The sequence below is a fragment of the Arachis hypogaea genome, chromosome 20 (genome assembly GCF_003086295.3).
Source record: "Arachis hypogaea cultivar Tifrunner chromosome 20, arahy.Tifrunner.gnm2.J5K5, whole genome shotgun sequence".
NCBI classification, from domain to species: Eukaryota; Viridiplantae; Streptophyta; class Magnoliopsida; order Fabales; family Fabaceae; genus Arachis; species Arachis hypogaea.
In genome coordinates this window covers 118,308,872-118,320,396 of record NC_092055.1, presented here as the reverse complement: position 1 = coordinate 118,320,396, position 11,525 = coordinate 118,308,872, and the positions used below count along the sequence as shown (strand labels likewise).

General features: G+C 35.8%; 1 long non-coding RNA gene across 1 annotated transcript; it reads right to left on the bottom strand.

Annotated features, from left to right (window-relative positions):
- Nucleotides 1–2,818: 2,818 nt before the first annotated feature.
- On the bottom strand, nt 2,819–5,313 carry LOC112786658 (uncharacterized). The gene is made up of 2 exons (XR_003194287.3): nt 4,635–5,313; nt 2,819–4,364 (listed from the first exon to the last, which is right to left on the bottom strand). It is a non-coding gene; the product is annotated as an uncharacterized lncRNA (long non-coding RNA).
- Between the last annotated feature and the right edge of the window lie 6,212 nt (nt 5,314–11,525).

Genomic DNA, 11,525 nt, shown 5'->3' with positions numbered 1-11,525 from the left:
CAAAAAATTTAGATTAAAATTTTTCATGTATTTCGTGATTCTTAATGTAGTAAATTTTATTTATTTTAATATATTATCAATAATCATAAAATATATAAAAAAATGTAAATATTTCTACTAAAAATATTAACTCTTTGCAATTACTATGAGAGAAGCGTTAGAAATACAGTAAATTTTTTAATTTATACTTTTTAATTAATTATTAATAATATTTTTAATAATATAAAATTATTTATTTTTTAAATAATTAAATATTAACCAAATTTTAATAAAAGTATTTTTTTTTTTAAGTTTTTTACTGATATCTTTGTAATGTGTTATGGTGGCACGAATATCAGTGTGTCAGCGAATATGAGCATGAGATGATAAGGATGAATGACACGTGTTATTTGGTTATTGGACATGGTTGTGTGCTTAGCAAGCATAAGCAACGAGTTGTCCGTGCTACGCGGCTACGCATCGCTGCCTCCCTCATTAATAATTTAAGAAGAGTTTCAACTTTCAAGTATACTGGAAAATTGGTGTTCCAGTTATTTTAATGAGTGATCTAAATTATATCAAATATATATATATATAATATATATTAATTAAAATTAATTATTAAAATAATTAAAATATTAATAATTTTACTACATTTAAAATTTTTTTAATAATTTAAAAATTAAAAAATATTTTATTAATATTTTTAGTTATTAATTTAATTTTTTATTTTAATAATTTAATAATATATTTTTTATTTATAATTTTAAATATTAATAATTAATTATTGGCTAAAAATAATAATTTTACCAATTCTCTGACATTTATTATCATTTAATACTCTCAATTCAATTTGATTTTCTCTACTAACCGACACCAAATCTACCTACTCATCACTCATGCCTCATCCATCACAATTTTTAGTCAAATTAAGCATTCCATATTAGGGTGTTCTCTATTTTAAAATAAGTGTTTCTTCATTCTTTTAGTTTTTAAATATATTAATTTTTTAATAAACTTAAAAATACAAAACAGGCTTATTTTTAAAATGAAAAAATATTATATAATTTTGTTTAGCACAAAAACCAACCAAAGTGTCCTGAAGTAAATGAATTTTTAGTATAGTAATTTTAACTTTATTATTATTATTATTATTATTATTATACTGCAAGCGATTACACTTTTTCTTCTGCCCACTAATTACATATTCCTCCACATTCTTAAAAGATCATAGTAAAAAATAAAGACTCAATTCAATTTCGGTCAATTTTCATAAAAAAAATATTTTTCTTTTAAAAATATTTAGGTTTTTAATATTATTATTTTAATATAATATAAACTATTTGTTAAAACAAATCTATAAAATAATATAAAATTAATTTTGTAAAAATTTTATTTATAATTTATAAGCATTTTAAATTCATAAAACTTTTTTCAGTAATAAGATTAATTATCACTACTAATACTATTATTTTTCACATTTTTATCATTAAACTTCTACTTTTACTATTTTTATTATATAATCATATTTTATTATCATTATTGTCTCATTTAACACTATAAACAACACTACCAACACTATCAAAGTATCAATATTATCATTTCTTTTTTTCATTTCTTTTACGATGATATTTTTCTTTTTAAAAATATCTTCATAGTACAATAACTTTTCTTTTCTTATAACATTACTTTTGTTAATGATCCTTTTTCACTTAACCATTACCGATAAAAGAAATTTAAAAAATAACTATATTAATAGTTTATAAGGGGCTTAGACCCCATTCCATATTATAAAAAAACTTTTGCTTCTCCCAAAATAATTTCTATTATAATTTGATGATTTTTTAACCAAGAATTCGTATTGTCTTAAATTAATAATGTTGAAAATTAAAATATTTATTTTAATAAAAAAATATGTTATCTTTTGTAAGAATGACCAAATACCAAGTTAAGTCTTGACTCTAAATCTCTCGTCATACTTTCATCAGGCTTAAAGTTTCGGTCAATTATAAAGAAAAGTTATGAAGAATTACTTGAGATTAATCTTTTTCTATTTTTGAGGGACCTGATTTAAAGTAATCTTGTACATTTAATAAAGGTACAATACATTCATAAGCATGTGAACAGTAAACTATGTGCAATCAGCTAATCCCCTGTTTTATGCTGGGCAGACTCCCCCTATCATTTTGGCCTTGAGTTGGCAGACTTCCAAATCAGTCAAAGTTGTAACTTTTTTGGGCTCATATAAAATATATTTATTCCTATAAGGCCCAATTAACTGGAATTTTTCAAATTTTGTATTTCAGCATCACTGAGTCAGCCTTTTAGTACATCGCCGTGTAGCCCAAACTGAGCAAAACTTTTCAATCTAAATAATTACATGGTAAACCACATGGATTATCCCCTCCCCCAAAAAAATAAAAAAAACAACATAGATTATTATCTTCAAAAGATATCCTCAACCATGTCCAAAGAAAAAAGAAAAAGATATCCTCAACAATAAAAAATAATGAATAATGATTGGAAGTATTAATTAAATTTTATAGTATTTAAATAAATAAAAATTAAAATGTATATATTATCTTTGAAAATATAAAAAAGTAATTTTTTATTTAAAAATTAAAAAATGAATAAAAGTTTCAATTATTTCAAAAAATTTCTGCATACTAAGAATCAATCAATATATTTATATATACATAATAATTTATACTTTTTAATTAAATAATTAACTATTAGAATAATCTAAGATACATGAATAATTAAAGTTATTTATAGTAATATAATAAATATTTAAAAAATACTAAATACTTATTCTTATATGCGATAACTATTGCAATCATTTTTCAAAAATAATTTCATTAAATAATCTACAAGTATTATCAATTGAGTAAATTTTCATAGTAGTGCCTGAGATTTTCGGACTCAATTTAATCATCCATATTCCAAATTTCACCATAGTAGTCCTTCTGATTGAGCTCCAGGCAATGTAATGGTCCCTGGATCTCTTTCCGGTTATGAGTTATCAATCACAGTGATGATGTAACACTTCGTTGCTACGCTGGATGCTGCAATTTTGAAATTTGGACCTAATTTAGTCCATCTTCTTTGTATAATCTTAATTATTCCCCTCCTTCTCCTCCTTCAAACTCTATCTTCATCTGCAGCTACTTGATTATATTATTATGGATTTTTCTTTTGCAGGTTCTTCTTGTGGGTCACCTTGATTATGAGGTTATTGGAGGCAGTGTTGTGTTCAAATTAAGGGGAGAATTTGCTTGAAATGGAACCGAAGAAACAGTCACTAGCTGGTCTTTTTATGAGTTTTCCATCCCCTATTAAGATTTCTGGTATTTTTAAAATTTTGACTTTTACCTCCATCTGTAGCAGATCATAGTAGTTCAGGGAAGAAGCAACTAGAAGCTGACTCAGCAGTAGCTTAATCAACTTGAAAAAATTAGTTAGATTATTGTATAACTAGTATAGAGTTAGTTAGCATGTAACTTAATTAGTTTAGCTAGTTAACTGCACCTTAGGTGAGAATATATATAGTGTATATAAAGTTTGTAGGTGTAATTTAAAATAGGAATGAATAAACTTGTGCAGATCATGAATTTTTAAATCATGTTTGGTTAGAGAAAGGATGTGATGTATACCTGTGAAAGGTACAAGTATGGTTGGAGTCAAATTATTAATGCTTCTTTTTGTCTATCTGAAAATAATCCACCAATACTGATGTCGCTCTCTCCATTGGACTTGATAACTTTGCTGAGTTCACCATTCTCTTCAGCAACTTAATTGATGGTGACAATGTTGTTGACATTAGCATTATTTGCCTCAAATTTTCTTTGTAGGTGCGGAGGATAACCATGCCTTTGATAGCATGTATCTATGGTGTGGCCATATTTGTCATAGTGTGAGCAAGTTTTTGGAAGTCCTCTGCCCCCATATCCTTTTTCTGACCTTCCACCACGCGTTCTTCCTCTCCCCATATTGTAACTTGTTTCCCTTGGATGCTGCGTTCCAGTTTTGGCAGCATTAATCAAAGCTCCAAGATCACTGTCAGTGTTCATAAACTGCAGCTCTTGTTGTAGAAGCAAAGAGTAAGCAGCGCTAATGGTAGAGAGAGACTTTATCAACATAATCTGGGACCGGACAACAGAATACTAATGACTAAGTCCTCTTAGAAATTAAAATCCATGTCTTTCAAATGTACTTCTTCATCATTCCAAAGCCACACTCACACATGTACAACTTGGAATTGGCATAAACTCATCCAATTCTTCGGAAATGCCTTTGAATTTGGTGAAATAGTCAGTAATTGACAACTTTCCTTGTCTCATAGTGAACAAATCCTCATGCAATTCTGCAATCCTAAATATATCTCCCTGATAAAAGCGATGGTTAAGTTTCTCCCAAAGCTCATACGTATCATTACACCATATGACACTGGGCAATATTTCAGCACTCATAGAGGCATAAAGCCAAGACAATAGAAAAGAATCCCAAGCCTAAAGTGTTGGATCAGTTTGATATGATTTTCACAGAGTTCCATCAATAAACATAATCTTGTTTTTTTGTTTTGATAAAAATCTATATCGATCTCTCCCAAACATAATAGTTCTTAGTGTTCAGAGGAGTAGTTGTTAAAGAAATACCTGGATGCTCACTTAAATTCAAAAAATACGAACTCATTGGATCTTGCATAAGAGTCACGTTGGATCGAGAAGCATGTGTTTGAATCGTTGAGAAATAGTTCATCAATCAACCAAAGATCTGATAATTGTTCGCTGAAAAACCTTGATTTTGATCTAGATCTAACTCATCACTTCATCATCACATGTCATGGTTGCTGTTAGCGAACCTACACACTAGGAGTCACCTGTCACAAAGATCACGAAGGACATAACCTCTCGGAGCTCAATATTCACACGTCCACGCTCACCGCACCATGTGAAAACTCTAGTTCGGTGCAAAGCTTGTGAAGTGAGAGTGGAAGAGGGAAGACAGTTCAGAGAGCAATGAGATTTAGAAAAGGAAAGAGTGAATTGAAGAATGAGTCTCAATATTTTAAAGGGTTCTGCTAGGTAGACAACGGAGAATCTGAACAATGTGAACAACGGGTTGAAGATTTGACCCAATAAAATAAAAAAAAAATACTCCACCCAAATTATCCAACCAAAAAATTCCATTCAATAATTCAAAAATTTAAAAATTTAATCATTCGCATAATTAGTAAATTGAACATCCAACATATTTTAATTGTATATAGCTAAATTCATTACAATTAAATAACCATCCACATAAGAATTAAAATAATCATCCGCACACATACTAAAATCATCATCCGACTAAGAATTAAAATAATCATACGCATACCTACTAAAATAAACCAAGGAGGCAGCGTACCAGATAATAAACGATGAGCTCATGCTGGACGAAAATTCCAGGCTGAATCTGGCGTTGTTCGTGACAACGTGGATGGAACCCGAGTGTGACAAGCTCATAATGGCCGCCATTAACAAGATCCACGTTGACATGGATAAGGGGGTGAGGGGTGCAAAAACGGCGCCACTAACAAGGTTGGAAGAGAACCTGGTGTGGCGGTGAGTGGGGAGACGACGTCAAGAGTTTTGTGGCAACGACGATGAGTATTGCGAGAGAGATCAACGCCAGTGAGAGAGTACAAAACGGCGTCACTAATAAGGTTGGAAGAGAACCTAGTGCGGCGGTGAGGGGGTGGCGGTATCAAGAGCTTTGCGGCGACGATGACGACAGGTGCGGGAGAGATCGATGCTGTTGAGGGGGTGGTGGGGTGCAAAACGTACAATATGTGAATGCGTAACCGTACGTAATGGTTTATATGCTAATCCTAATTTTTTCAAATTTTAAAAATCTGATATTAATTATTTGATTAATTAAAATATGAATTTTAATTTCAAATTTACCTTCCTTTTTTAAACCGTTGTTCACTATATATATTATTTTTTTCTTGTACTTTTCCAATTTTATATCATGAGACTTTCTTTAAGAACATTTTTAGTTTAGAAAATTGATAGTTCCACAACTGAAATATATAGTTGAATTTTGTCTTTTTTGGTTTCTACTCATTTTAATGATTAAATGTTAACAAACAACCTTAAAGCTACAAGTGTTTTTGAACACACAAGATTTCATACTTCTCTATGGTAGTGTTTGAAAGCTGGGATCGAAATTGAGATTGAGAGATTGAGATTCGTTATTATATTTGATTGTTAGAGACTGGAACTAAAATTTTAGTTTTCGAACATAAAATTTCAGCCACTTTAATTCCTTCAAAAAATGGAGACATAGAGGACTGAAATTTCTAGAAACAGAAACTAAAATTTTAATAACATTTATTCCAAAAATACTCTCATCCAACTTTTCAAATTCCAAATCTAACACTGCATTTTATTTTCGGTGCATGTGGAGTTTACACGACAGCTGGAAAGGAGGCCAGAGAAAATTCTTAATGCTAATGAAGAGGTTAATAATTCTGTGGTAGGAGAAACGCTGGCAGGTAGCTGAATGCAATCCCAACAAGGCCATGGGTGCACGAAAAGGGTTGAAGTACCCATCGTAGCAGAGAATATGAACTGGTTGGTCAGGAGCTTGGTAGGCAGCACACGGAAACCAATGGACACCCATTCTTTGAAGAGAGTTATCCGCACAAATTTGCATCATGTGGAGGATGTGAGGGAGATCGGGGAGACTAAAGTGTTATTAACTTTTGATACGGTGGAGCATGCTGATGAGGCTTATACTTTTAAAATGGATACTCTGTTGCAAGTCTTTCATCGGATCCGGCGATGGGAAGAGTCAGAACGCTGTGTGTCTCACAAAGTGTGGTTGGAGTGTTATGGAATGCCTCTTCATGTCTGGTCGCCAGAAACATTTACAGTGGTAGGAGGTCTATGGGGCGAAGTTCTCCACTGTGATATCCAAGCAGGAGCAGGGGCTTCCTTTAGGGTGGGAAGGTTCCAAGTTGATACCTGCGAGTTTGATGAAATTAAAGAGTGGGTACATATTGCTATTGGGAGTAAGGAATTTACAGTATATGTGAAACAGATGGGGTTGGAGGCTGGTGGGCTGGAGATTTCGGTGGAGAGCAAGAAGGACTATGAGGGGAGTGACGTCGACAGTTCCCGTGAATATAGTATGACAAAGACGGCGGTGCAGTGGGATCCGGCGGCGGACGTGATAACCGGTAATGCACAGGGGGCTGACTGGGGGAAGGATAGAATAGTAATTCCGGAGGTGCTATTCAATGATGTGAACGTTGAGTTTTTGAATTTCAAAAAATATGGAGATGCAGTAGATTTGGTGAGTAGTACCCAGAATCACGGTAAGGCGGTTACGAAGGGATATGGGAGTGAAGAAGTGGATTCTGACAGAATGGTTATACAGAGGATTTGTACTAGGGGAGAGAGGGATATTGATTTTAGTATTATACCAAGTGGGCCTTTGCCTATGGGCCATCCATTAAGGTACCAGACCGGGTGCTACATGGAGGGGTGTGAGACGGGCCTGGATCATTTAAACCCAACACTAAATCAAAAGGGCTTTGGGTCATGGGGTCTTGAGGGTGTGCGGCTAGAGTGGGGGAAGACAGATGGGTCTGGGTTGGGCTGGAAAGGGGCCAACCGGGTTACTGGAGCCCTAACTTGTGAGCAGATGGAACGGACAGAGGGTAGGCGGGTTGAGCGTCTGGGCAAGGGTGAGCAGATGGAGCGTGCATCTCTTGCTGCGTCTGGGCGTGAAGTGCATAATGAGGCGGCCAACCTTGCGGGTGCGGAGGATAACGCCAAAGGGGCCAGGCCGATTATGCCGCGCCAGTCGTCGGATGTCTTTAAGGATGCTGTGGTTGATTTCCAGGGATGTGCACAGGGGTCGGGTGGGGTGTGGATGGTGGTGGCGGTACGGTTAGGGGTGGTGGGATGAGAGCAGTCAATGAGGGCAGGATACAGGTGATGACAGGCAAGGAAGGGGATGTTGATGACGGTATTGCTGAAGGGAGTGCACCACCGCCACACTTGAACCGGTTGGGAGAGTATGTGACGTCATTGTGGGCAGACCGAGGAGAAGAAGAGGGCATACAAGGTATGGCTAATGCTGAGGGAACATTTGTGGATGGGGCTAAATCTGAAACAGACAGAGGGAGGATCACTAAGGGAGACGAAGACAGGATTTCCAAGGAAGCACAGATCAAGGAAAATGAAGTTACATGGGCTCTGGCGATGGAATCTGGCGCTGTCTTGTATGATGAAGAAGTGGATATCATGAGTATATTGCAAGCTCAGAATGAAGAAATAGCGGAGAAGCGAAAGCTGTCAAAACAAAAAGAAAAGGCAAGAAGGAGTCGTCCAAAGAACAAACGTATGGTGAGTAATACTTTGATTAAATGATTGTGAGCTGCTGGAATATTAGGGGATTGAAGGGGGACAGAAAGTTGAGTATGGTAAAAACGTTGAAGAAAGAGTATCATTTGAACATGTTAGGTTTGCTTGAAACAAAAAGGGAGGTTATTTCGAAATATGATGTTGCTAGGATTTGGGAAAATAGTACTGTAGGTTGGGAGTTTGTGGAATCTGTTGGGGCAGCCGGGAGGCTTTTATTGATGTGGGATGATATGATGTTTCAGAAAAGTAATTGTTATAAAGGAGATAGGTGGTTGTGCATTGAGGGAGTGTTAACAAAGAATAACTTTCAGTGTGCTTATTGTTTGGTGTACGGGGCACACGGAAGGGAGGAAAAGCGGGTGATATGGGAGGAATTGAGCTATATTGCAGGCTTGTGCCAGGGTCCTTTCTGTTTGTTAGGGGACTTCAATGAGATTTTGCAAGTTGAGGATCGCAAAGGGTTAACGAGTTTTCCGGTATCAGCGGAAGAGTTTAAGAGTTGGGTTCAAGACATGCAGTTGGTGGATCTACCCCTTACTGATAGGAAGTTCACATGGTTCAGGGGTCAATCTGGTAGCAGAGTTGATAGGGTGCTGGTTAATATTGAATGGGTTGAGGAGTTTCCTGTCATTAGGCTGAAAGGTGGTCCAAAGGACTTGTCAGATCATTTCCCGCTGATTGTGGAGGATACAAGAGTGAGAGGGGGCCCTAGACCGTTCAGAGTTTAGATTCCTGGTTTACTCATGAGGGTTTTCTAAGGACAGTAAAAAATGAATGGTGAAACTTGGGAGGTGCTCCGTTCCTTGGTAAACTGAAGGCATTGACGATACCTTTGAGGCAATAGCACCAGGATAATTTCAGTGATATGGAAAGCAGACTGAGGAAGTTTGAGGATGATATTAGGAAGATGGATGATCAGGTCAGTGATGGGATCTATGATGGTACAACGGAGGCTAGACAGAAGGCGTTGGTGAGATTTTGTGAAAAGTGATACACTAGAAAGGAAATCCATTGGAAGCAGATGTCTCGATCCATTTGGTGGAAGTGCAATTTTGTTATGAGCCAGAATGGCTATGTATGATTATGAATTTTGGCTGGTTCTGGATTGAACTATGAGCTGGATAGCTGATTATGAGTCATGAATTTAAGCCGGATGGCTGAAATGAATGTTGATTTATTGCTGAGAATGAATGCATATATGTTGAGATATTGATATTGTGACTTTGCACTTCCACTTATATGAGATACGAGTTTCCCTGGGTGAAAGCAGTGGCTAGCCACCACGTGTTCCAGGTAGAGATTCGATACTCTGCTGACCCTATGTCGTAAGTGTGGCCGGGCACTGTGAAAGTCCCGGATGAGTGATGAGTCCATATTTGATGGTATATTTTGACTCAATTTGGATGGATTCTAGCACATGAACTCACACTTAAGCACCAAAATAGCATACTTTTGTGTTTTATCCCTAATCTGATCCTAAACATGAAAACATGCAATTTTGTGCTTTAATAGAGCAATTTAATCCCACTTTTGTGTCATTCGATGCCGTGATATATTTCGTGAGTGATTTCAGGTCATTTAAGCAAGGTTGGCTAGGCAAAAGTGGAAGAAAGCATGTACAAGGGAGAAAACATGAAGAAAACAAGGAAAAGCACACACAGCGAAGTGTGCGTGCGCACAGCCCTGCATGCGTGCGCACAAGCAAGGATTTCCACGTGTGCGTGCGCACAAGCACCTGTGCGTACGCACAGGTCAATTTTCAGCCGAGTGTGCGGACGCACACGTCTGTGCGTCCGCACAGGTCCCTGCACGTGATTTCATTAAAGAAACGCGTGCTGCGCGATTTTGGGGGCATTTGACCCAGTTTTGGAAGCTCCAATGCTTAAAGGGAAGTGCTATATCAAGGGAGATTGAAGCCATATGAAGGCATTAGAGTAGAAGGCCACTTTTTACATTTTTTTGCATAGTAATTAGGAGTAGGAGTAGTGTAGAGTAGAGAGCTCTCCTAGGGTTTATAAAATTTCAAATGTAGCATTTTATAGCAAGCTTTGGTCTTTGATTTTGTTTCTTTAATTGTAAGTACTCTCAATTTCATCTTCAATTATAGCACTTTTACTTTCACTTTCTTTGGTTCAAGTTACTTTGTCCATACTTACAATTTTGTGTTTCTTGAAGTTTTGATTGATGAATTTAATGTTTCATGCTTTCTTTATGTTTGTTTGGATATTTATTGTTGGTATTCTTGATAGTTGGTTATAATTTGTTATTTTTCTTTGCAATTTTCTATGTTTTACTTTTATGCACACAAGGTGTTTGTGAAAATGGCAACTTTAGAATTTGAGTAGATTTTTCCACATTGGCTTGTGGTTTGAGTTCTTAGGATACTAGAGTCATAATGTCCGACATTTAGTGGTAATTCTTGGGTAGTTAGTTGACTCTTGTTTCCATTGACGCTAGCCTTTTATCAACTAGTTTGATAAGTTGGTTAGGACTTATGGATTAAGGTCAATTATGCTTGCTTGACTTACTCCTTGATGGTTGGGGTTGACTACGCGAGATTGACTCATCATAATTACCATAGATGTGGTTATGGCGATGATAGGATTCCTTGGATCCTTGTTCCCAAGCCAAGGTCCTTTATTGCATTTATAACATTTTCACTAGTTTTGATCTTATTCCTTGTCGCTTGCATTACTTCCAATTTTGATAATTTCTTAGTTCCTTTATTTCTTAAGTTCTTTTAATATTTTGTTCTTTGATTGCAAACCTCCCCCCCCCCCTTTGCCTCCACAACCAAAAGCATGACACTTCCAATTGCATCTTAGGGAGAACGACCCAAGGTTGAAGTACTCTTGATCTCGGTTATTTTGATTTGAATTTAAACATTTGATTTGGGAAATCAATTGTTGGTCGAGACTATACTTGCAATGAACATATTCTATTTTGAGAAATTCTAGATCGACAATAGTTCTTCTTTATCAATGAGCTCGCCCCCGTGAATATACACCAGTGAGAGTGTTGAATCTGGATTATGATTATGATAATGATGATGATCGAGAAATAACTCGAGTTGGGGATGCACGACAGAGGGACAGTCCAATGGTTAGCTACTAGGACTTATCAGGCTGA